This window comes from Fukomys damarensis, unplaced genomic scaffold, assembly GCF_012274545.1.
Source record: "Fukomys damarensis isolate Sample0158 unplaced genomic scaffold, DMR_v1.0_HiC HiC_scaffold_29, whole genome shotgun sequence".
NCBI lineage: Eukaryota > Metazoa > Chordata > Mammalia > Rodentia > Bathyergidae > Fukomys > Fukomys damarensis.
This window is the reverse complement of record NW_022900941.1, coordinates 9,233,514-9,259,999: the sequence shown is the minus strand read 5'-3', so window position 1 is coordinate 9,259,999 and position 26,486 is coordinate 9,233,514. Positions and strand designations below refer to the sequence as shown.

The 26,486-nt window shown below is 36.4% G+C and overlaps 1 protein-coding gene across 5 annotated transcripts in view; it reads left to right on the top strand.

Moving 5' to 3' along the window:
- Positions 1 to 6: 6 nt before the first annotated feature.
- Positions 7 to 26,486, top strand: part of Ptpn4 (protein tyrosine phosphatase non-receptor type 4) — a 173,142-nt gene continuing 146,662 nt past the window's right edge. For 4 of the 5 annotated variants that reach the window (XM_010632287.3, XM_010632288.3, XM_010632285.3 and 1 more), the window contains exon 1: positions 7 to 126. The gene's annotated coding sequence lies outside the window, so the exon portion shown is untranslated. Of the gene's footprint in view, positions 127 to 24,067; positions 24,089 to 26,486 lie in introns of those variants that run through there. The other variant, XM_010632286.3, reaches the window with a different exon arrangement.

Here is a 26,486-nt window from a genome sequence, read left to right as displayed (position 1 = left end):
CAGCGGTGGCTGCTCGGGGGGCGCTGAGGGAGCCCCCCAGAGTGGCGCAGCGGACTCGCTTCTCCCCTGCGTGCCCAGGCCTCCGAGTTTATTCTCCAGCCGAGAGGACACGGCTGTGATCGGAAGGTAAGAGGCGCTCGGGTCCCCGCCGGCCTCCGCCCCGCACGTTGTGTGGTATTACCTGGGGCATGCGCTGCTAGTGGGAGTGAGCCAGGTGGGGCAAGCCGGAAGCACAAGGGTGCTTGTAGGACGGGGAGAAGACTCCCCCTCCCCACCTTGCTGAGACCTCTGCTCTTCCAGCTTGCAGGGGATGTGGTTGAAATCTGTTAGGAGTGAGCGAAGGGACAAGGGATGGAATAGGGTGAAATATCCCTAAGCACCTAAACTCTTGCATAGGCTTTAGAACCTTCAGAGTTTTCCGCTGCTCAGACCCCCTCCCCGCACGCACACACACTTGGTTTATGTGAGTGCTTTTTGCATGCTGCATGAACACGCTATCCTTACCATTGAAGTTTTAAGCCCCTCATGATTGTACCGGTATATACCTATGTGTAGGAATCTGTAGTTGGGTTTAAAAAAAAAAAGGTGAGCTGTATTATGATAAATAGATGTAATGATGCATTTCCTAATGGTACTTAAATGGTACAGTTTATAGTTTTCTATTATTTTTATATATATATATATATATGATTGTTTCTGCAAAACTTGGGATGGGAGACTGGGCTTGCATCAAAGAATGACATCAATATGCACTAGAACGATTTGCTTGTTCTGGGAGGACCTGTGATAGCTGCAGTATACCAGCTACTTTTCGAATGAGAACTTTAATATCAAGTTTTGTGACCGGATCAAGTTTTGGGCCCAGTTGAAACAATATAGCTCATTGGTCACATTTAAACCATGTCTATGGAGAAAAACCCCCAAAAGTCGATGTGTCCTACCTGTAAAAGACAATCTGAGTGTAAAGAAGACCGGAACAGTAAAAACCAGGGCATTTTTCTGAACCTTCATGTGCCACGGGGGAAAAATTATTTTTCAGTTTTCAAGGGGGGAGGGGATGACCTTTAATAATAATTCGGAGCTCAAAGTGTACTTGATAGAAGAGTGCTGAATATATTAGTTAAATCTTAAATTTGATGAATATGAAAACAACTGAATTTTAAAGAAAAAGCTTTTGGAAAGCAAAAGTCTGTGTAGTGTGCAGAACTACTTTACTAACTCATAATAAAGGAGTTCAGTGATTCTGGACAGCAGCGTTTTTTGTCAGGATAATTTTCTGCTCCAATTACCACAAAAGCTATTTTTGTGTCTCTGCATTTTTTACAGCATACAAATCTTTGTACATTTTGTCTTGATACATGTGCATGGTCCCATAGAATCTTGATTTGAGTGATTCATAAGAGCAACACGGTAATATTTGTAATTGAGCTAATCTGTTTTAAGTATGTGGCAAGATAATTTTTAAAACACAAGGAAACGTAGTGTTTCTTAATATTAATTGAGTAGGTTAAAGTTCATTAAGTTAGAAAATCACAGATTCCTTAACAGTAGCAATAGATGAGGCTGTGACTTTCTTATTACCTATTTTCTAATAGCTTCTAGTTCTACGGGTGAATTGTCAAATTTGTGGGGTTTTTTCTTATGACCTGATTGAGTATCTTTAAAATGTTCCTAGTAACATTGTTACTTTAAATGTATGACACCTAATTTCTAATTTAGGCTAGGCATAAAACCGGCATTGATTGGACACACTTGCTAAAAATACTTTCTGGGTCTGATGTACTAAGAATGCAGCCTCAGGAAAATTCATTTGAACTATTCTGTGAGCATTGTATACTTTATTATTATTAAAGGATTTAAACAAAAAATTAACACAATCTCACCAGTTACATTTCATCAGTTCAGCCATAGATCCTAACTTTAGTTTTTTTAAAAAATGTATAAACATAGGATAATTTATGTGGGATAGTGATAAAAACTTTTCAGGTTTTTCTTTTGTTTTGGTTTTGAACTTATATGGCCCCTAGTTTGTATATTTATTCAAATATTGTAGTTTTGTCCATTATATTAAAATATTGTAGTATTGACAGGCCAGTGTTACTGGTTTATGTTTATTTATGACCTATGCTAAACTCAAAAATGGGAGTCAGTGGTGATGTTTTGGAATAATTTATCTCTCTCTCTTTTTTTTTTTTTTTTTATTATTGGGTAATAGTAAATCTCTTTTCTTTATAAAGTATCTAGCTTCATTTTTTTTTTTTTTTTTTTTTAAGTACTGGGGATTGAGCTCAGGAACTTGCACTTGCGAAGCAGGCAGCAGAACCGTGGAGCTAAATCCCCAGCCCTTGAGTAGTTTATCTTTAAGGAATAAATTAAGCCACTGGATAATTTAACTGTTGTTGAGAGTACTTTTATTTTTTCCTCCTCTGAGAGTTAATGTGATGGCTTTTAAACAGCAACACTTTGAAAATAGCTGTGAATCCTGACTTGTCTGGTAGATGTTTAAAGGCAAGTGGTTAAAAATTCTGATTGAAGGCTGGGGATTTAGCTTAGTGGCACAGTGCCTGCCTGGCAAGCACAAGGTCCTGAGTTCGATCCCCAGAACCAAAAAAAAAAGTTCTGATTGAATCTTTTTCCCCCCTTGGTACTGGGGATCTAACTCAGGACCTTGCATTTGCCAGGTGGGCATAGTGCCACTGAGCTACATCCCCAGCCCTTGAATTATTTATGGTAGTTATTGGGAATGTAAAATCAGTGAACTCATAAGAATAAAAGTCTGTGTGATTTATGTGAGTTAAATATAAATTGTTGCTCTAAATAAAATCTGGTTATTGGTAGAAATGTGCGGGGTACAGATTGAGTTGAATTCTGTGGTTTTTCTGGGTTATTGCATGTTTTGAAGCTGTTTACATGCTATAGTCCAGACACATTAAGTTTACCAGTCCACAAACTGGGCATGGTGGCAGTTGCCTGTAATTCCAGCACTTGGGAGGCTGAGGCAGGAGGATTGGGACAATTTTGAAGCCAGCCTGGGCTTTATAGTGAGTTCAAGACTAGTGTGAACTACTTAGCAAGAGCCTCTCTAAAAAACAAAACAAAATGAAACAAAACCAGATTTACCACTTCACTAGAATAAATAGTGAGGAATTGAAGATTGGTTTAGCATTCTGGAAATCTTTTTATTGTTTGCCAAGAAAGCACTGTAGGGGGAAGGTGTTATTGTTTCTTCTTTTAATATGCAATTAGTACAGATGGTTATTGTGTTTGTATTTTTTAACAAAAGTGGTTATATAGAGTGGTAGAAAGAAATGAGGATCCAGAAGGGAAGAATATTAGTATATATTATCTTGTTAAGTGCCATACAGTGTATACAAAATATTTTTCAGTTATTCCTTGATCATCAAGAGATGCATACATTGTGAAATAGGTATTATTAATCCCTTGCTTCTCACCTCAGAAATAGAAGCTAAAGAAAATTAACTTATCTGGAGTTATGCTCCTAGTGAGTAGAAATCAAACCACATCTGATTCTCAAGCTTATTCTTTAGATAAGTGCTGTCCAGTTAAACTTTCTAAAGTAATAGAAATAATTCTCCAGTTCTCTAACTTGAGTTATAGAAATATTCTTTATGTGCACTATTAGATATGGTAGCCATTAATCATATGTGGTTATGTTTTTTTTTTTATTTATTTTTTGGTACCTGGGATCGAACTTGGGTCCTTGTGTTTGCAGGCAGTTGGTGGAACCGCTGAGCTAAATCCCCGGCAATCATATGTGGCTATGAAACATTTGAAATATCACTAGTATGTGTGATAAACTGTATTAATTTTTTTTTGGTACTGGGGATTGAACTTGGGTCCTTGCACTTGCGAGACAGGCAGCAGCATCACTGAGCTAAATCCCCGGCCCTAAACTGTATCAATTTTAATAATTTTAAGCTTGTACCCAGTTGGGGCTGGTAGATACAATGCTGGGTAGTATGGCTTTAGATCTTGTTTTCTACAAAATCTGAGTTCTATTATATAGTCTTTCTCAGTCTCTTGTATGACATTAGTCAAGTTATTTAGTTCTTGAGCTGTAATATAACAAAGTTTGTATCTTTAAAAACTATTTCATCATGCCACTTTCCTACTTAAAATATAGAGCATTTCCCAGGAGCTCATCAGATTAATCCCAAACTGAACTGCTAGGCCTTGAAGATTTTCCCCCAATTTCATTTTACTACTCTTTTTTCTCATTCTTGCCTTTTCTCTTTCTCAGAGAGGGAAAAAAAAAGGTATTCTCATTTTCCTCTCCATTTGTGTCCTCAGTTTAGACATTCCTAACTCTGTCTAATCAGTGTGCCTTCTCTTCAAGCCTACCTCAAAATTCAAGTTTTTCTGGAAGAATCTTCTTAATCCAGTCATAATAAACAAGTGCTAAGTCCATGTCACAAGTACCTAGGTTTAATGTATACTTGTTTAGATATAATTTAGTATATCCTTAGTTTTTCTCCTTACATTTTTGGGTTACCTGCTAAATGTAGGGGGAAAAAGTTTATTTCCTTTGTATTGTCTCTTAGCCTTTTGTTCAGCAATTTTGTTTTTAAAAGTTTCTGAGTTTGGGCCAGGGATTTAGCTTAGTGATGCTGCTGCCTGCCTTGCAAGCCCAAGATCCTGAGTTCAATCTCTGGTACCAAAAAAAGAAAAAGTTTCTCAGTTTAGAAAAAAGATGTTTACTCTTAATCAATATTCTGATAGACATTTTGCTTCCTTCTAGTCAGTTGTCCTTTTTGGTACCTGGGATTGAACTCAGGTCCTTGTGCTTGCAAGACAGGTAGCAGCATAGTCAGTTGTGTGTGTGTGTGTGTGTGTGTGTGTGTGAAGTTGTGTGGTCATAATACAATATGAGTCTAATATATTGGAAACATATAGTGGAGGCTTGCATTGTTGAGGAAAGATCCACAGATTGTGAAGTTAGACAAGTCTGGTTGGGAATCTGGTCACAAAAACGTTGAACATACTGTATAACCTCTGAGTCAAATGGCCTTGAATTGTGAAGATAAAGATATATAAAACACCTAGCATTGTCCTCTAAAAAGAATATATGATCAGTAGGTTAGAGCTGATGTCATGATTTTTTTCATTTTCTCATAAGAATGTACCTTAATATAACTTTTTTGTTATTGTTGTTTTTTGAGACAGGGTCTCACTATGTAGTTGAGAGTGACCTGAAACTCACTGTGTAGCCCAGGCTGGTCACGAACTCACAGCAGCAATCCTCCTGCCTCAGCCTCCCGAGTGCTGGGATTTCCTTAATATAATTTTAAGTTATTACTTAAACATTCAGTTGATTTACTGAGCACTAATAGTCATTTACCTTTTGATAAACATTTTTATTTTATTTTGTCTATTTCCTTAGTCTAAAACTGTAGGGCTGAGATAATTGTCCAGAATCTCCCTTTTACAGAAGTACCTACAGTGAATGTTCTTGATTGGGTTGTATTTCATTAACTAATGTATTAAAAATTTTTTCATTTATTGGAGAATAATGGCAACCTTCCTTTATATCTAATTAAACATTTGAATATTTGTTATAGTGAGAGAAATAGTATAATGGTTAAAAAAATTATAAAGGTAAATAGGCACAATTCTTGTCTTTGAGCTCAAATTCTAGAGTGATAACACATGTTGACAAGCAGTCCACAGTGACAGGGTAATAAGATCTGGGAGAAATGTGGCATTTGAGTGTGAGCTTGGAGGATGAATTGGAATTCATCTGGGTAGAGAGGACAGCGTGTACAGAAGTCACAGTATGAAAGGGTGCATAATATGTTTAGAGAAACGCAAGTTGTCTTGTTTTATATCTGTCTGTCTCTGGGTTTGTGTCAGTTTCTGCTCCTGTGTGGATCTGTGTGTGTGTGTGTGTGTGTTGACTGTTGAGGAGATGAATCTTAGGCTTCTTGTGTTTATGCAGTGAATGGGGTCATATTAAGACCTTTGGGATGGAGCTTCCAATTGGGCATATCAGCCCTTAGGGTGGCTTCTTTTGTCATTAAATAGATTCCTTGGTTTATGCCAGTGTGCTAACAATTATCCTTTTTTGGGGGGTGCTAACTTGGGGAAAAGATTAGGAAAAGCAGTTTTAGAGTCTCCAGCTGTTGGAAAGTTTACCTATTCACCCTTGGCATCCCCACTATGTAATGAAAAATACAATGAATGCTAAACTCTAAAGTAAGCATAAAGAAAGTCAGATCAAAATTCCCCTCTTGCCCTGCCTCTCCCCAGTAATTACCACTCACTGCTCTATGTGTTTGAATGTGAATGTATGTGTGTGTAAAGTATCTTTTTGGTGTTCCAACCTGGGAAATTAGCATTAACATCAGGGAACAATTACAGGTATTTAAATAAAGGAATAAGATTAAATGTAGGTTTTGAAAGGTAACTCCTGACTTCTGGGTTATAATTCTAGGATATAAGGAGGTACAAGAATGAGGTTAGAAATGGGATAGAAGATCAAGTAAGGGTCCTGGTGGAGTGACCTTGGTGAGGAGTAATAAAGAGTTAGAAATACGGAAATAAACACATGCGATTAGTATTGAAAAATGGTTAGTTTTATTAGAACTAAGAGTCTGATTAGATATGTGGGAAGGAGAAAGAAGTTGAAGATGCTATTGAGATTTGTTCTTTGGCAAACTTCTTTAGGAAGGAAGGGGCAGATAATTTTTGTTGAGCAGTATTCTAGCTATTTTGCTAGGCATGAAGATTGACATGAGTTCTCATTGAATGTTTTTTAAATTAACATTTTGAAATTATTTCAAGCCTAATGAAAAATACTTATATACTGTGTGTATCTGTGATGAACCTGAGACACCTTGTGCCTGACTTACTATATCTCATGATGGAACAATATGGTGACTGTTTAAATTTGAAATTTTTTACTGTACAGTAAAAGACATATTGCCATTAACCCCTCCACGTACTCCCCCCTTACTTCATACACACCTTTCTCATCAGTCTTGCTACTTCCAGAAGCAGTTTTAAAAGTCTTGAATTGTGTACCCAGTCACTTTACCTTTCATGGTCACTTTGACATCGGGAAGAGCCAGAATGAATGGTACTTGACAGCAGCATTCACTCTATTTTTGATCACATCTCGTTAAGTAACTCATGAAAGAGGATTTCCAGAAATACTTCAGAAAGTGGCAAGAACAGTAGGATGTGTTTGAGGTGTGGGGGAGTATTTTGAGAGGGATTAATGGCAATGTGTCTATTACTATAATAACTTCTTAAAATTTAATCATTTACCATATACATATTTTGATCAAACTGTATAGTGGGCTTAGTAGGATCTTCTTTTTCAGATGTCCAGAGATACCTTATCATTGTCTTTGACTCTTTCCCTCTTTCTGCTATATTTAATTGGATTTTTGAGTTTCACTGAAACTACCTAATCATGTCTTATTTCTAGTGCTCCATTTTTCAGCCCTGTCTCATTTCAAGAGAATATATTATTTGTGATGTCAGATTTTTTTCTGAATCATTTGAGAGCAATATATAGACATGATGGCCATCATCTTTATTCTCAGGTGTATTTACTAAAACATGGACATAACTACCAAATCAGAAATCAACATCGATACAACACCAACCTCAGGTCCAGATATCAGATTTTTCCAGCTGTCCCCACAGTCTCTGTCTTTTTTGGTCCTAGATCCAGTTTATGATCATATGTTGCATTTAATTGTCATTTGTTTTTTTTTTTAGCCATCCTTAGTTTGGAATAGTTTCTCAGTATTCCCGTCTTTTATAACTGTAACAGCTTTACACAGTGCAGTTCCTTTATTCTGTGATATGTCCCTGTACATGTTTAGTGGTTGCTCACATACATATGGAGGCATTGTTGGCAGGAATATCATAGATGTGCTATTCTTAGTGCCTCACTAGGAGCGTACAGTATTGTCCACCTTTGATCATTTTTAACATTGAGGCAGGCAGCAGCAGTACCACTGAGCTAAATTCCTGGCCATTTTTAACATTGAATACCTTGTAAATTCATGTTCCCTGGGTTTCTCTGCTGTGCAGTCAGCCTGCCTACCTGCCTGTCTTCCCTTCCCTTCCCTTCCTGCCCCCTCCCCTCCCCTCCCCTTCCTTCCCCTTCCCTTCCCTTTTGTGGTGCTGGGGTTCATACCCAGGGCTCTGAACATGCCAGGCCTACTGAGCTACATCCCCAGTGTCCATTTTTCTTTTTGTAATTGGTAACTGTTAGGTGGGAAGATACTAAAGACCTTGCCTGCCAATATTTCTTATTAAACCTTTAAATACCATCATTTGGGCCCACTGATGACTCCTGTCTGAGTCAACCAGCACTCCGAGTGTTGTCATCTACATCTAATAAGTTACTATTCTACTGAAAGATTTTTTCCCCTTTTTTCCAAATTTTTATTTATTTACTCACATTTCAATATATACTCAGGGAATTTTGTTCCAGTTTGGTGGTTTTTATTAGTACTATAATTTTTATGTTGTTTTGATAATCAAATAGTCCCAGATTTTGTATCTGGGGACCCATTCAGGTTGGCTCCTTTCCTAAGGTGATATTCCAAGCAAGATGCACTTTTATGTCCTATCTCTGGAAATAATCAATTTCTCCAATGAGCCCTGATTTCTCTTTTTGATAACAAAACATTTATTGGTACATTGTAGACATTCATCATAGGGAATTTGCACCAGTACATGATACTGCCCACCTCTTTGTTCCCTATTCTCCTGCTTCCTTCAAACCCCCCTCTCCTCCCTGTGTACAGAAGTTTTGTTTCCATTTTTTCCTTCTATTTTCACTTTTTTCCTTGTCTTTTCCTTGCTTTCTTCCTCTCCTCTCCCTTGTTCTCCTTCCCGTTTGAACAGTTTCTTCCAATTTCCCAATATCTATATTATTCATTTTAGTTCTTATTTCCACTTTTGGTTTCTCACACCGGAGAAACAATGGGTGTCCACTTTATTTCACTTAAGAGTATGGTTTCAGGGTGCATCCATTTAGCTATAAATGTCTCAAGCTCATCCTTTATGGCAGAGTAGTACTTTGTTGTGTAAAAAGCCACATCTTCTTTATCCATCAGTCAGTTGATGGCATTTGGGCTGTTTCCAAGATATAGCTGTTACAAACTGTGCTGCTATAAACATGAATGTGCATATATTGCTGTGGTATGATGCTTTTAATTCTTTCAGGAAGATACCAAGAAGAGGTATAGATGGGTCAAATGGAACATCTAGTTTCAGTGTTTTGAGAAATTTTAACACTGACTTCCACAGTGGTTGCACCAGTCTATACTCCCACCAACACATCCCACCCATAACCCCTCCAGCATTTGTTATTGGTTGATTTCTTGATACTAGCCGTCCTTTAAGGAGTGAGATGGACTCTCAGTATTGGTTAATTTGCATTTCACGAATCACAGTGATGTTGAAAATTTTTTCATATATTTATTTGCCATTTCTGCTTCTTCATCTGAGAAGTGTTTGTTCATTTCAGATGCCCATTTTCGTATTGGGTCTTTAAAGGGGTCTGATTTTTTTGAGTTCTTTATATATTCTAGATATTAGTTCTTTGTCTGAGGAATAGCTGGCAACATTTTTTTTCCCAGTCTGTGGTTCGTCTCTTCACTCTTGATCATTTTTCTTGCTGTGCAAAAGCTTTTTAATAAGATGAGGTCCTAGTTGTTAATTCTTTGTAGTATTTCATGTGCGGTCTGGATTTTGTTCATAAAGTCTTTGGCTACTCTTACCCAGTCTCTCTTCCAGCAGATTTAGTGTTTCAGTTTTAATATTTAAGTTTCTGATGCATTTAGATTTTAGGTTAATGTATGGTGAAAGATATGGGTCTAGTTTCAGTCTTTGGCATGTGGAAAGCCAGTTTTTCCAGCACCATTTAGAGTAAAGAGGCTGTCTTTCTTACAGTGAAGGTGTTGTGCTCCTTTGTCAAACATAGGTGGCTGAGTAGGTCTGGAGTTGTTTCTGCATCTTCTAATCTGTTCCATTGATCTTCAGGTCTGATTTTTTTGCCAGTACCATGCTTTTTTTTGTTTTGTTTGTTTTGTACCAGGGATTGAACTTGGGTCCTTGCGCTTGCAAGGCAGGCCACCGAACCACTCAGCTAAATTCCTGGCCCCCATTCCATGCTGTTTTTAATCACAGTAGCTTTGTAGTATAATTTCAAATCAGGGATTGTGATGCCCCCTCCCCTGCCTTGCCTTTGTTGCCCAGAATTGCCTTTGCTATTCTAGGTCTCTTCTGGTTTAAAATTAATTTTAGGATTATTTTTTTCTAATTCTGTGAGACATGCTGTTGAAATTCTGATTGGGATTGCATTAAATCTATATAACAATTTTGAAAGTATGGCCATTTTCACTGTATTGGTTCTTCTTACCCAATGAGAACAAAGGCCATCTTTCCATTTTCTGATACCCCTTTGATCTCCTTTTTCAGAGTACTGTAGTTTTCAATGTAGAAGTCTATTTCTTTTGTTAGATTGATTCCTAGGTATTTCATTTTCTTGGCTGCTGTTGTAAAAGATCTTATTTGCCTAATTTCTCTCTCATTGAGTTTGTTATTTGTGTACAGAAAGGCTATTGATTTTTGAATGTTGACTTTGTATCCTGCTATGCTACTGAATTTGGTTATCAAATCTTAGAAGTCTTTTGGTGAAGTTTTTGGGGTCTTGTATGTAGAGTATCAATCATGTCGTGCAAATAATAATTTAACTTCTTCCTTTCTTATCCTTATTCTTTTTATTTTTTTCTCTTGTCTAATTGCTCTGGCTAATGTTTCCAGAACATTGAACAAGAGTGGTGACAGTGGACATCCTTGTCTTGTTCCTGACTTTAAAGTGAAAACTTTTAGTTTTTGACCATTTAGTGTGATGCTGGCTGTTGGTTTGCCATAGATGGCTTTTATCAGATTGAGGTAAAGATTAGATCAATTACCTGTAGAGTTTTTATCATGAATAGGTGTTGGACCTTGTCTAGTGCTTTTTCTGCATCTATTGAGAGGATCATATGGTTTTAATCCTTGCCTCTGTTAATATATTTTATTACAGTTATTGATTTGCATATGTTGAAACATCCCTACATCCCTGGGATGAATCCACCTTGGTCATGGTGTATATAACCTTCTTGATGATTTACTGTATTCTGTTTGCCAGTGTCTTGTTGAGGATTTTTGCATCTGTATTCATTAGGGAGATTGGCCTGTAGTTCTCTTTTTTGGTTGGATCCTACTCTGATTTTCGTATCAGGATAATGCTTGCTTCCAGGAATTAATTTGGGAGTATTGCTTCCCTTTCAATTTCACTAAAGAGCTTGAGAAATAGTGGCATTACATCATCTCTACATTTCTTGTATAATTCAGTAGTGAATCTTATCAGGGCCTGGGCTTTTCTTTTTCGATAGGTTTTTAATTATATCTTCAGTTTCATTGGTTGATACTGGTTTATTTAGAATTTTTATATGTTCTTGATTCAACTTTGGTGATTCATAATGTATCTAGGAATCTGTCTCTTCTGTATTTTCCATATTATTAGAATATACTCAAAGTAGGTATTGATGATCTTCTGGATTTCTGCAGGATCTGTTGTGATTTCACCCTTTTCATTCATTTTTTTTTTTTTTTTTTTTTTTTTTTTTTTTTTTTGGTACTGGGGATCAAATTTGGGACCTTACACTTGCAAGCAGAACCACTGAGCTAAATCCCTGGCCCTCTTTTCATTTTTAGTTGCATAGATTGGATTGGAGTCTTTTCTCTTTTTTTTAAATAAGGTTGGCTAAGGTTTTAAAATTTATTTGCTCTTTCAAAGACTCAACTCTTCAATTCATTGATGCTTTGTATTTTTCTTTTAGTCTCCATTGCATTAATTTCTGCTGTGATTTTTTTTTTTTTTATAATTTCCTCCTTATATGAGATTTGGGCTTGACTTGCTCTTTTTTTCCTAGAAGATTGAGGTTCAATATTAGGTTGTTTATTTAAGCCCACTTGCTCTGTTTTCCTTATATGGGTATTCACTGCTGTAAATTTTCCTTATAGGACAGCTTTCATTGTGTCCTGTAAGTTTCAGTACATTGCAATGTCATTATCATTTAAGTGTAGAAACTGTCTGATTTCTTCTTTAATTTCACCTGTGACCCATTGGGTATTACAGAGACTGTTACCTAATTTCCCTGTGCTTATGAATTTCTTGTGGACTCTTTTGCAATTGATTTCCAACTTCATCGCACTGTGGTCATATAATGTGCAGGAGATAATTTAATTCCTTTGCATTTACTTAAGCATGTTCTATGAGCTAGTAGGTGATCTGTTTTGGAGAATATTCTGTGTGCAGCTGAGAGGAATGTGTATTCTGATGTTGTGTAGTAGAACACTTGGTAGATATCTACTGGTAAAGTTCATTTGTTCAAAAGTTTGGTTCAATTCTAGTATTGTTGATTTTTTTTTTTTGTCTAGTTTATCTATTTGTGACAGTGGAGTATTGAGGTCCCCCATTACAACTGTATTAGTGCTTATATGATTTTTCATGTCCATTAATACTTGTTTTATATAGTTTGGTGCACTGCTATTTGGGGTATATATATTTATGATTGTTATATCTTCCTCTTGAATTGTTCCCTTTACAAGGATATAGTGACCTTCTTTGTCTATTTTAGTCTTGGCTTGAAATCCATTTCATCTGCAAATAGAATAGCTACCTCTGCTTTTTTCCATGTTCCTGATGTATGAAATATTTGTTTTCCATTCTTTGACTTTCCATCTATGAATTTCTTTTTCAATTAAATGTGTTTCTTGTATGCAGCATATTGTTGTATTTTTCTTCTTAATCCATTCTGCTAGTCTGTTTCTTTTGATTGGTGAATTGAGACCATTCACATTGATGGTTATAACTGATATGTATTTATATATGTCTTATCTCTATCATGTTATTTTCCTGTTGTTGGCATCTTCTTTCCTCTTCTGTTTAATTTCTTGCCATGCCTGGTGAATTCATTCTGTTGTGGGTCACTGAGTAATCCTTGTTATTTCTTTCTAGAACATCTTTCAGAATACTTTGGAGTGCTAGTTTGATGGTCATGAATTTCTTCAGGTGTTCTTTGTCACTGATGTGTCTTACCAAAAATTTTTTTGTGGTACTGAGGGTCGAACTCAGGATCTTGTGTTTACGAGGCAGGCACGGTGCCACTGAGCTAAACCCCAGCCCTTTCCATCAATTTTGTGAGGCAGGCCAGAACCACTGAGCTAAATTCCTGGCCCTCCATTAACTTTGAATGATAGTTTTGCAGGGTGTGTCCATCTGGGTTGGAAGTTGTTTTCCTTTATGGCTTGAAATACTTCACAACAAGCTCTCCTTAACTTGAGGGTTTCTGTTGAAAAGTCTGCTGTAATTCTGATGGGCTTTCTTTTACAGGTGATTTGTTTCTTTTCTCTAATAGCTTTTAATATTATGTTCTTGTGTTAAATTTCTGAAGTCTTGACTATTACATGCCTTGGGGAAGATCTTTTCTTTTTTAAATGATCATGATTAGTTGGAGTTCTATATGCCTCAGTTATCTGTATGTCAAATTCTTTTTCTTTGGGAAATTTTCTGACATTACTTCTATGAACAGGTTATGTTATTTGCACTATCTCCTGCTTTTTCATTGACTCTGATCAATCTTATATTATTCTTATTTATACCATCTAGCAGCTGCTGGATTGATTTCTTGTGATTCTTTGCTCTTTTTAAGACATTTTTTTTTTGTGATTGCTAATAACAATCCTGTCTTCTGTATCTTGTATTTTTTCCTCACATTGGCTCATTCTGCTGCATATACTTTTTTTTTCTTTCTTTCTTTCTTTCTTTCTTTTTTTTTTTTTTTTTTTTTTTTTTTTTTTTTTTTTTTTTTTTTTTTTTTTTTGGTATTGGGATTGAACTCGGGATCTTGCACCTGCGAGGCAGGTGGCAGAACCACTGAGCTAAATCCCCAGCCCCTGCTGCATATACTTTCAATGGATTTTTTAATCTTCTGGGTATCTGTTTGAATCTGTTTCCTGGATTCCATTTCTTCCTATGATGGACATGCGTGGTTTCCATCATTTTCCTGAGCTCTTCTGTTGTTGTTTTTTAAATCTGTATCTGCTGTATAGTCACTAAGGATGTCTTTCACTCTGATCATCATCTCTATAGTTATCTGATAAATTATTTCTGTTTTTTTTCTGTAGCCTCATTCATTTGCTTTGTTACTTCCACTGTTACCATTTCAAGAGTCCATGTGAGTGGCTTTCAGATTGTTCACCTTGGTGTCCCCGGGTTTGCCTTTGGTGAGCTGAAAGTCGGGTGGTTCCATCTTCTTACGAGTTTTCACATTTTTTTTTCTTTCTTTTTTTTTTCTTTTCTGGGTTTAATTCCTGGGTTGATGCTTGTAAAGTATACCTATGGTGAGTAGCTTTCTTGCCAGTATTCAGAACCCTTAGGAAATGACTACTTCTCAGAAGTGTCTTCCAGGTGTAGCTGGCTTTTGAGTTTTGAGTCTGTTGTAAGATCCTGACTCTTCAATTTATTGGGGATGAGAAGTTTTTCCCTACTTGGCCCAGCTACCTGTTCTTTGGCACTGGCCTGTAGGTTTTTTGTTTTTGTTTCTCTTTTGAGACCTTTAAGCTATCTTAGTCTTGGTATACCAGGAAGAACAACTGATTAGCACAATTATGTCACCTTGGCTAAAGTAGTACAACCAATAATAACAATAGCATCAAATAAAGCCTAGAAAATGACAAACTGTGTTAACTATTAATTTGCTACCTTTAACTGTATGAATTTGATTTGTGGTCATATAACAAAATCTAAAATGAATCCAAAACTTGTATGCAGTATATAGGCCCTTAATATGGTAATTTTACCCTTAGGGGAGAAAATTTAAAAGGGTTGGGGGGAAATCTGAGAAATAGAAGAGGAAGAGATTAGGAGCTAGGCTGGGGGGCAAAGGAAGCTCATACAAACTAGGAACCTGGTGAAGAAGACAAGTGGGAAAGAGAAAATGGAAAACAAGAACACAACAGAACAGCATCGAAAAAAGCTAGAAACTATGTTCAAACAGTCAAGAAAAAACAAAACAAGAACCAGAAAAGAGGAAGTAAAGGAGAAAGAAAAACAAAATGTTTACTTCAACGCATGTGTCTACCGTCACTGGTATACAATGCAAGCAGACAGAGTCCAGAGCCAAACTGATTAAAACCAGCAAGCCCAGCCACCGCTTCACAGTGGAGTAATGCATAATCCCAGCCAGCCTGCCCTTTTAGTTCCATTGAAGTTCAGGCTGGTTTCTGGTTATGAGGCTGGAACTTGATTCCTCGAACCTACAACAGTCCATGTGCCTCCTGCCAGTTTGAACTCTGCTCCCTGACCTCCTGCTGCCTTGAATTTGGCACCTGCGCGGAGATACTGGGAGGCACTAGATTGAGTCAGCCCATAGCTGTTCTGAGGTCTGAGTTCAGTTGGCCCCACTCAAAGATGGCTACCAGCCAACCACCCTTTCTTGGATGAGGTCTGAACCTGGCTAACTCACCAGCCACTGTAGTCTGCTGTGTCCACTGCTCCGTTCCACTGGCATGTTTCTCTGTGGAGGCCTCTGGGGTCACCAGTAGTCACTGTGCCTGCAGGTTTGATCTGCTGTTCCCATGCTGCAAGTCCAGGCTCTTGGAAAGAGCACTGCTTGCTATCTCCTTCCTCTTTGTTGAAGTCTCTGTCTTTGCTCTCCTTGTGGACTTCAGTTTTAACTTCAGGTTCTTCTGGATCCCAGAACCCCACTTCTCTCCTTCTCCTGCAGCTACATTCCAGTGTCAGGACATAGATCTCAGATACGCTCTTTCTCTGCTGCTCACCTCTCCACCATCTTTCGAAGTATTTTCATGGGGCAATTAGGAAGGAACATCTAACAGGGCTCCTCGGGGAGAAAGGGAGTTGAAAAAGGCAGAAAAACTTCTAGAGACAGCCTCTTGTTCAATATGTTTTGCAGAGAAAAAATTTCTAATTTGGAAAAAGTCCATTTTAACAGTTATTCTGTACAATTTCTGCTTTGATATGCATTTTAGAGACTTTCCTCTAAATCAGGTTACTACAAGCTTCTCTGTTTTCTTCTAGAAGTTTCATACTTTTAACTCTTCTGTTTACATCTAGTATTTATTTTATAGATGCCTCACATTAATTTTTAAATGTAGCAGGAGAGTGGACCTTCATTTTTTCTGCATGTCGATGATCATTGGATCCAAAATTATTTTCCTCCTGATTTCTTTTCTTTTTTTTGGGAACTGGGGACTGAACTTGGATCCTTGTGCTTGCAAGGTAGGCACAGAACCACTAAGCTAAATCCCTGGCCCTCCTCCTGATTTCTTAATAGAGGAATATTTAGAAACCAAGGTATGGGTGCTTAGTATATTTATTTCTGCTAAGATGCCATCAGTTCTAGGGGGTCAAAATTAGGAGACGTGTGATTATTTCTGTTTTTTTATAAATACTTAAAGCATTCACACTAATATAGCCTTCTTCGTGTGTGTGTGTGTGTGTGTGTGTGTGTGTGTGTGTGTGTCCTCCCCCCCTTTTTTATTGCACTGTTGGAAATGAAGTCCAGGGACTCAGTGTGTGATTAGGGAAGCACTCTTAACACTGAACCATATCACATCTCCACCCATTTTTCTGTATTTGTAAATCTCTTTTCCAGGAGTGAGAAATTGGCTTCCATTGTCTCTTCAGTATATTTACTTATTTGTTTAATACCCTTCTATGCGCCAGCCTCCCAACCTCAGACTGGTTGTATTCTTGCCTGCCACCTTTGAGGCTCATGGCATGGGGTCCTCAAGTCATGCTGTTAGGACCTCTTTGAAGGGTAGGGAACTTCTAATTTATTCCCTGCCCCCATTCAGGACAAAAAATTGCAGAAAAGTATTTTCAGTTTAAAGGATAACAAAGGTGAGATCCAGAAAATTGTCTTTGGGCATGTTACTGTGTAAATAGCAGAGTTCTTCTGATTCTGAAGCATCTTTTTTTTTCTTCTAACACTGCATAGCCTCTGCTTACCTGTGTAAATGTATTTGGAATCCCAAATGATGGAATTTAAAGTTGTATATGTGGTAGCTCAAGCAATGAATGTGACTGTCACTGTTTATGAAGTGTGTGTAAAGTTAGAAGGGGGGCTAATAGGGTCCTCCTATCCATCGTTGAGAGATTAAGCCTTTTCAGAAGTGAAGAACATTGGATGGCAGTGAGAGAGGGAGAGAGGGAGGGAGGGAGAAGGAGGGAGGGAGAGGAAGGGAGGGAGGGAGAGAGATGAATAGTAGTAGGGAGATGAAGTTGAGAATTTGAGGAAAGTGTAAGTTGCTGTTTGAAGAAAAAAATCAAAAGTCCTTTGAATTTGACTGTTGCAAAATTAATGGTGACCTTAATTAGCTGGTTTTCAAACATATTCTGGCAGGCTTCCTGTTTCAGAATCATTGCAATATTGATTAAAAATACGAATTCCTCAGATCTCACCTCAGACCTTATAGATTCTTAAGAGTACATAACTGAAGAGCTCAGAAGTAGTAGCAAAGGAAATCTATTGAAATGCTAAGGTGATGAGGTACACTAGTTTGAGGTTTATTACTGTAGCAGAAAAGTTATAGTAGAAGTTTGTGATCAGTGAAATTGAGGAAACGACATATAGAGTGAATATAAACTAGATAATTCTTAAGAAATTTGGCTATAAAAGGAAGAAGGGTGCCATGTTATGGCTATTTTTAGAAAATTTAAAAAATTTTCCGTATACTTTAACATTTGTTGTCAGAAGCCAGTCAATCCTTTGACAGCCTAGAGAGGGGAACGGTGTGGGCTAAAGGAAAAAAGACAATAGAGACTTGCATAATTTCAGTTATACAGGGTATGGACGTTTGGAGCTTCAGAGCAGGCAAAAGACCCAGACTCTCTGGCCTTACCACTATTTAGTGGATTAGTTCATGGGTGGGTCGGGGGAGTATCAGATGACTCAGGGCGGCTCATAGGGCAGTGATAATCCTGAGTTCCCAAGGATCTTATGCTGATCTCATCTTGCCTTGGAGCATCACAACATCATGGAACCATAGAGACCTCAGAATGGCTCCCAACAGTTGTTGGGGTTAAGGAAGAGAAACTGGTTATTTGAAAGGTAGATAAGCAGAACCGTACAGCAACACTTACTATTTTAAAAATGCTCTTATTGATGAACTTTAGTGGCTAGCTAGAATAACTCCCTGCCTCTGTTTCAAATGATTGCCATTTTGTGGCGAATCTTTGGAGTAACTCAAGAGTCATTATTAATCTTATTATATGTTGCCTTTTCATTGTATAATTAAGAGCTTTTCTTGTTTCTATAAACTATGAATGTTTCTATAAAATATAAATTCTAAATATATCTGTTTGTATCTATACACAAGTCATCAGCAGTAGAATTGGAGATGACTTCAGATGGAAACATTTTGCTAATCCAGAGTCAGTTTAATGTACTCTTTGAATGCTTTATGGTGTGCTTGGCTGTGTGGAGACAGAATTGAAAGACACATGATACTTGTTTTCAATGAGGTTATTGTCCTTTTTTTTAGAGGAACTTGAAATCTAGTATACTATCAGTCATACCTCTGTGTTAGTATACAACTAAAATCTGTACAAATATAGTTATTAAATGTAGCGATGTATATTACCAGAACTCTTAGATATCTCAATTACTTTGAAAATTTCCTTTTTGTATTGGTAATATGGCAACTTAGTTCAGATTTCAAAATAATATAGAAAGATATATATATTGAGAAGTCTCAATACCATTTTCTTGTTCCAATTGTAACCAATTTTATTTTTGTATATTCTGTAGTACTTAAGCAAATAGAAGCAAATGCAAATGTAGATTACTTTTTACCCCTACTTTTCTACATAGAAAGTAACTCACTAATGTTTTGTACTATTTTTTTTCTTTTATAATATACTTTCGAGATCATTTGACTTTAGTATATGCAGAGCCTCCTCCCTCCCTTCTTTCCTTCAGTATAGTGACACATTATAATGTGTGATACTTAATTAAACTAATGCTAATTATTTAAGCTCTTAACTATAATTCAGTTTTCAGGCCCTTTTACTTATATAAGTCATATATTTTTCACTTCTTTTCTGTATAAACTAGTACTTACATGAGGCATTTTGTATTAATGACCTGTCTGACTTTCTGTACAAATGCCTAGTTGGACCAGCCTTTCAAACTTTGTGGCCAAGTCAAACATTCTACCCTTGTCCTTTCAGCAGCTTAGATGAAAAGTGGAAGGACAAATGAATGAAACTAGTATTTTTTGAGCTCTCCTGGATGTTTTAAAGTGTATATCATTTAATTCTCTCATCAGCAAGCCTGTGGAGTATGTAGTATTCCTTTTTCACAGAGTAGGTTGAGGCTCAAAAGTAGAGTTGTCCAGACTTTCACAGCTGGAAAATGCAAGATTGAAGTTTTAAAAGCTGTGTTCAAAATCTGTACCTCTCTTGGCTCTTCTGTGTTATAAGTGCTATTTTTGAATTCCAGGACTTGAGTTTTACAGCTGGACCTCTCAACTGTATGCTATAAACTTTGTATCAGGAGCCACAAAATTAGAAATGTTTCCTGCTGTCTTGCTTCCCTATTGTATTTTTCCTAATTACTGGAATCTCAGTGCTTCTCTGACTTCTATGATGCCAAGGCCCTGGTTGCCTGGATCTCTGCCTATTGCCTGCTACTGTAAGCTGTGGATACCATTTCTAGTTGTCTAGATTGCTACTCATTATTACTCCTGAGTTTTCCTCTCTAATCTAATTTTCTCTGTCATAGGCCTATTACCACTTGATCTTCAGCTTGCTAATATGAAGCTTTGGCAAAACTTCTGAAATTATTGGAGATGATTTAAATTTTTCTTGATGTTAATTATTAAAAGTTTATCATGTTTTGCCTAGAGTTTTATAGCAGTGTCCTTAAAATGCATTTTGGCATTACTAGTTTAGTGCTCTTCAATTGTCACTACACTGTAGCCAGAGTGATCTGGCATGCCTTTTTGATCAAAGTTTGTATTGGTTCTCAATCTGTCTAAAAATAAAAGGAAGGAATTTTCCAAGAAATTACAATTATTAAAGAAATACTAGTTTTTGTGCCAGAGATTTAGCTCAGTGGTGTCGCCATCACCTGCCTTGCAAGTGCAAGGTCCTGAGTTTGATCCCTAGTACCAAAAAAAAAAGAAAGAAAGAAAAAGAAATACCTGTTTCTAAAGTAATGTTGGTATTCTATTCTGTTTGTTTCTTTTTAAATGCATTATTGTATAGAAGTCATTATAGACTTCAGGGATTTCCAAATTGTTTTATATGTATTGTAATAAAATTTATATACTTGGTTTTTTAACTCCCTGCTTCTCTTTCAAACATTTCCAACTTATCTTGCCTATTCCTGCCCAATATACATTACAGTCAGTTATACTGGCTTGCTGCCGAAGCTACAAGGGAACTGGGATATCTTCATTGGGAAGGGTTTTGTGATCTGGAAAAGTTCTCCCAGGTGCTTCTTAAATTGTGATCCACCTTGCATCTGGCCATTTTAATGTTTTTTAATCTGTGTTAGTACAGTTGTTTACAAAAGGAATCGTGCAGTTCAATAGTTCTTCCTGTGCAATTCTGAAATCCCCAAATATCTAGCCAAAGTATTTTTTAATAGCTTATTTAGTGGCCAAACTTGACCTAAATGGGTGTGAGCTATTTAGTTTTTACCTGTTTTACTTAAGTATACTTTCTTCACGTTCTCTATTGAAATTTTAAGTCGCAATATGGTTAAATGTAGAGTGTTACTTAGAGCTAACCAAGAGTATTACTTAACATAAGATATGATTTTAGTGATATTTTGTTTGAACTTTTTTTCCGTGTTTATTCACTAATTTTGTTTCTAATATACATTCTTCAAAATCTCTTTTCATTTATCTGCTAGGGTCTTAATTTTTCTTATGAGTTTATAAAATTGTAGATATTTAACTTGTTTTCTGTTAGCACAGTAGCATGCTTGGGACATATTCTGCATTTTTAATATCTAGCATGTCAGTGAAAAATGGAACAGCCTATATATGTCCATCAAAAGATGAATGGATAAAGAAAATTAAACACAGTGGAGTACTACTCTGTCATAAAGAAGGGTAAATGTAAATTATTTGTAGGAAAATGGTTGCACCATGACACTATAATGTTAAGTGAAATAAATCACACTAGCTTAAATATTGCATGGTTTCTCATATAAGAAACTAAAATATAAATAAAATAGATAAGAGGAAATAGACATTTTGCAAATGTGAAGGGGACCAAGAGATGGAAGTAGGGGGGAGTGAGGGTAGTGGAAGGTGATGAAAAAGAATTAAGATGTGTTACATACATGTACCAACTCCCCAGGAGGAATATTATCATTATGTTACTGAGGACATGTACAAGTACAAATCATATTCACTGGTTAGGTTCATTGTTGACCTTATGGGAAAATTTGATTTGGTTTTCATCCAGTTTCATTTGCAACCACAACCATGGAAAGAATTTAAGTTTGTGAATGGAGGTACCATTGTATTAATAAAAATTGAAGGAAAAAAAAGAAAATACATTTACATATAATGTAAAGGAGATGACTTTGCTCTTTTGCTCAGAATTCATTAATAGCTCTTGATCTTACATCTCTACTTTAAACCTTTAACTAGTAAGAAAATAATTTCTACCGGGTGTGGTGGCGCACATCTGTAACCCCAGCACTCAGGAGGCTGAGGCAGGAGGATTGCTGTGAGTTTGAGACCAGCCTGGGCTACATAGTGAGTTCTAGGTCAGTCTTAACTACATAGTGAGACCCTGTCTCAAAAAACCAAAAAAAAGAAAAAGAAAATAATTTCTGCTTAAGGAAAAAGGAACAACAAAGTCCAAAAGGTGATACCACATATAAGATTGGTTCTTTTTCTTTTTTTTAGCAAAACATTTACTGGTACATTTTAAATGTACATATTGATAACATTCCATAGGGAATTTGTACCAGTACATAGTATATCAGTTGGTTCTTCTCCCTCCCCCCATTCCTCCCCTCCTTATGTACAAAAGCTTTGTTTCCATTTTTTAAAGGCTGATTCTTTTTAAACAGTAATAAAGAATATTCTCATTGACTGGTGGTACTAATGTAAAATTGGCTTTATTGCTAGAATCTTATATGGAGGGAACAAAACAGCAATTTAGAAAATGTGGAGAGAAGGAAAGAAAACTAGTTGGCTACTACAGTTATTTCTAGAGCTTAGGTAATAAACCATAAGAAGGTGTAATTCTTTGATTTACTAAAACAATTTAATATCTTATCGTATATCAGTTCACTGCATTATTTAGTTATTTTTAGAAGGCAAGCTTCCTGAGGACCAAGATCTAGATGTATGCAGAATTATATCTATCAGCTAGTACTATGTCTAGCAACTAAGAGCTATTCACACATTTACATGAATAAACAGTTGTGGTGAAGACACATGTTCAGGGTACATTGGCTGTGCCTTAGTGGATCTGTCTCTTTTTCTTACTTGTTCACACATGCGCTTGCAGAGTACTTTAAGGGATATAGTGTATAAATAGGATATAATAAGTTGTAAAAGATTAAAATGAGCAGAAAAGCCTCATGTAATTAAATTTGAATCTGATGCAGAAATGATACAAATTAGATTCCTATATTTAACATCTGTTTAATGAATATCAAATCTATTTTGATATTGTAATTTGAGATTCTTAGTAGGTCAGTAACAGTTTAGAGGACAAAGGACATTTGGAAAATGCTGTTTGTACATTATTCATTATTGCAAGGTCCTGTGCTATATATTCATGTCTTATTTGATTTTGTACATGATCTCCTGGGATACTTTTTTTGTTGTAGTGTAACATTTCTTAAGAGCCATCTATTTGGGTTATTGTATAATTACTACTTTGTTGTGTATGTAAGTAGAGAGAGACATTTTTGCTACATTTGATTTTTACTTTTCCTTCTTACTGGGTATCTGACTTATATTTCATAGTTTTGGTAGCACTGTCCTGATGGAATCTGGTCCATTCTGTTTTATATTGCCAAGTTCAGATCAGAAGGTGTGAGGGAACCTTTATTGAATGTAGTATTGTAGCTGAAAGCCAAGTTAGTGTTGTATCTTATGCTGTAGGCACAGCCAAAGCTTTGTATAACAAATTAAAATTGTATCAAAGCTGATGGTTTCTCTGAGAACATTCCATTTAAGGTGGTCAAGTGTAAAGTACTGCATATCAGCTATTCAGAAAACTTTTTTTGTGTGTGTATGCTGGGGATCGAACTCAGGACCTTGCACTTGTGAAGCAGGTAGCAGAACCACTGAGCGAAGTCCCCAGCCCCTTGGAAAACTTTTTGAATGACCAATTACTTGATGAGTTTTACAGAAGTGGTTTTATTGTGTATGCTTTTGTTAATTAGAAAAACAGTTTAAAGAATATTATACTTCCTCTGTACATCTTTTTATTTTAAAGAATTGTACACCTCTGGAAAGGTAGCAAGTCATACATTCACATTAAACATCCATATACCTTCATATAGATTTGCCATTACTACTTTGCTTTCTTTCTACATAGACTTCAAAAATTTCTAACCATTTGGGAGTTGAAGACATCATAATGATCATAACACTTTACCTAAATGTTTCACTATATAAACATACAGCTTCTTGGAACAAGCATATTCTCCTTTTATATCCATGTGGTCACACTCAAGAAGTTTAGGGTTGATACAGTGCTATTCTCTGAAGTTCACTTCATGTTTTAATTTCTGCAATTGTCGAAACAACCCCTTTGTAGTTTGCCCCCTCCATGTCCATCATTAGATTAAGGACTATACATTGCTTTGGTTGTTGTATGCCTTTTAATCTATAATACTTCCTTAGTTGTCTGCATCTTCTACTCAGCACTTGTTTTATTTTATTTTGTTTTGAGACAGGGTCTCACTATGTAGTTCCTGCAGGACTTGAGCTCACTATGTAGCCCAGGCTGGCCTCAGCTTCCTGAGTGCTGGTATCCCAGGTATGTGTGCCACCATCCCAGTTTTAAAGAATCTAGGCAAATTGTTTTGTAGAATGTCTCCCAGTCTGGATTTGAATATCAACAAGCTAAATTAATCCATTGTCTTTTATTTACTTGTTTTTCGGTCATTGGATTGGGATTAAACATTTTTGGCAAGAGTACTATGTAGGTATTGTGTTCTCAGTGTATGACAATCAGAATTATATTAAATTTGATCATTTGGTTGTGGGATCTGACAGATTTTCTCTATTGTAAAGGTATCTTTTTCCTTTATATAAGCAATCTGTGGGGGGGGGATGATACTTTTAGGTTGTGTATCTTGTTTCCTAACAAACTTTGACCCAGTGATGTTAGCATTTGTTGAGTCTTGCCTGGATCAGTTACGCAATCAGCAGTTTCTTCCAAAGAATCCTAATTCTTTAGTGGGCACCAGATTAGATATGTTTAGTGTTACTGGAGTATTTTTGCTTCTAGGTGCACAGAAGTAGCAAATAAACTTGTATCAAATGAAATTGTATTAGTATCTCTAATTCTGATCCAATACTACTACATCTCCTATGCCAAAGCTAACCTCTCACCTCCTATCATCAGATTTATGGTTCCCAGCAATATTAACGTATTTTTCTTTGTTCAGATAGTTCAACACCAGCCTGGGCAACATGGTGAGATTGCTATCTCTTACCAAAGCAAACAAGCCATCCAAAAAAGAAAACCTCAAAATACAATTTACAGCAAAAAATAAATTTCAAGGTTTTTTACATTTCTTTTGATTTGTCCTCAGATTATATTCTGCTGTGGAGTGTAGTCAAGAGCAGAGGCCAACCAACTGGCAGATAGGGAAAATCTGATCATCACCTCTTTCTGTATAGCAGTTTTACTCAGAATACTTTTTATGTTTTAAATGATTGAAAAATTCAAAAGACATAGTATTTCATGGCTTGTGAAAATTATGTGAAATTCAGACTTCAATATCAGTAAACCTTTCTGGGAACATAGCCACACTCATTTGTTTATATGTTGTTTGTGGCTGATTTCGTGCTACAAAGGTAGAATCAGGTAGTTCCAACAGAAATCATATGACCTGTAAACCCTGAAATATTTTTTATTTGGCTCCTTACTTAAAAAGTTTGTCAACCCTGGTCAGGATTATTGTGCTTTGCAGTTACTAGGATGATTTTTTCCCCATGTGGTTAGTTATGTTATCAACCTGATATATAGGTTCATTTGATTATTCAATTTTAGGGAGAAAGGACATTTTTAAAATGAAAATTTAAAATGCTTGAGTTTTGGAACTAGAAGGATACTTAGAGATCATGTAGTCTCGCATTGCCCATTATGATAGCCTCTAACCAAATGTAGCCATGTAAATTTAACTTAGTTAAAAAAATTCCTGGGCTGGAAGTTTAGCTCAGTAATAAAGAGTGCTTGTTGGCCAGGTGTGATGGTGCATGCCTGTAATCCCAGCACTCAGGAGGCTGAGGCAGGAGGATTGCTGTGAGTTTGAGACCAGCCTGGGCTACATAGTGAGTTCCAGGTCAGTCTCAAGTACATAGTGAGACCCTGTCTCAAAAAAAAAAAAAAAAAACAAAAAACCCACACACGCAAAAAAAGAGTGCTTGTTTAGCATAGGTCACACTCTGGGTTCAGTCCTGAGCCTGAAAAAAAAAAATTCTTAAAAGTCATGAGCCATGTTGCAAATGCCCAGTCATATATGGCATGGCTACCAATAGGGCATATACAGATTATAGAACATAACAAGGTTTGTTATTTTATAGATGAAGAAACAGGCTCAGAAAAATGGAATGAGCCTAAGTAGTCAGAGCTAGACAGTAACAGAATTAAAGTGTTATTTATAGCACATCAGTGACTTACAGAGTATTATAATGTAACCTCAGTTGTTAGCACAAAAGAATGACCTCTGCCTTTAGCTTTGAAAACTCTTTCTTTGCTAAATTCTAGATAAGTGCAGCACAGTAACAGAAATATTTTATTTTGAAAGCTTAACTGACTGAATAGATGTTCTATTTTTATTGCTTTGCCCATTCGTTTGCATTGATTCATTTTCACAGTAAGGACATTTTTCCCTTTGGACATTGACTTAAGCTATTGGGAGAGGTTAGGAAATAATAGGCTATGCTAAATACGATAAAACAAATTTCTGATACTAATTTTCAGTCTGCCTGTAACCCTTTTTCTGTTACCATCACTAACACATATAAGCATCTATACTCTTACTTAAACGGACATTTCAGTATATTTGGTTTTTTTTTTCTTTAAAATATTTGAGGGTAGTGTTGAAGAGGAGATTAAGGAAAACAGTAACTCAGACACACAAGCTTAAATGTCACATGGTTTCTTTTATATGAAAAACTCAATATAGGGCCAGAGTTAGTGGTTC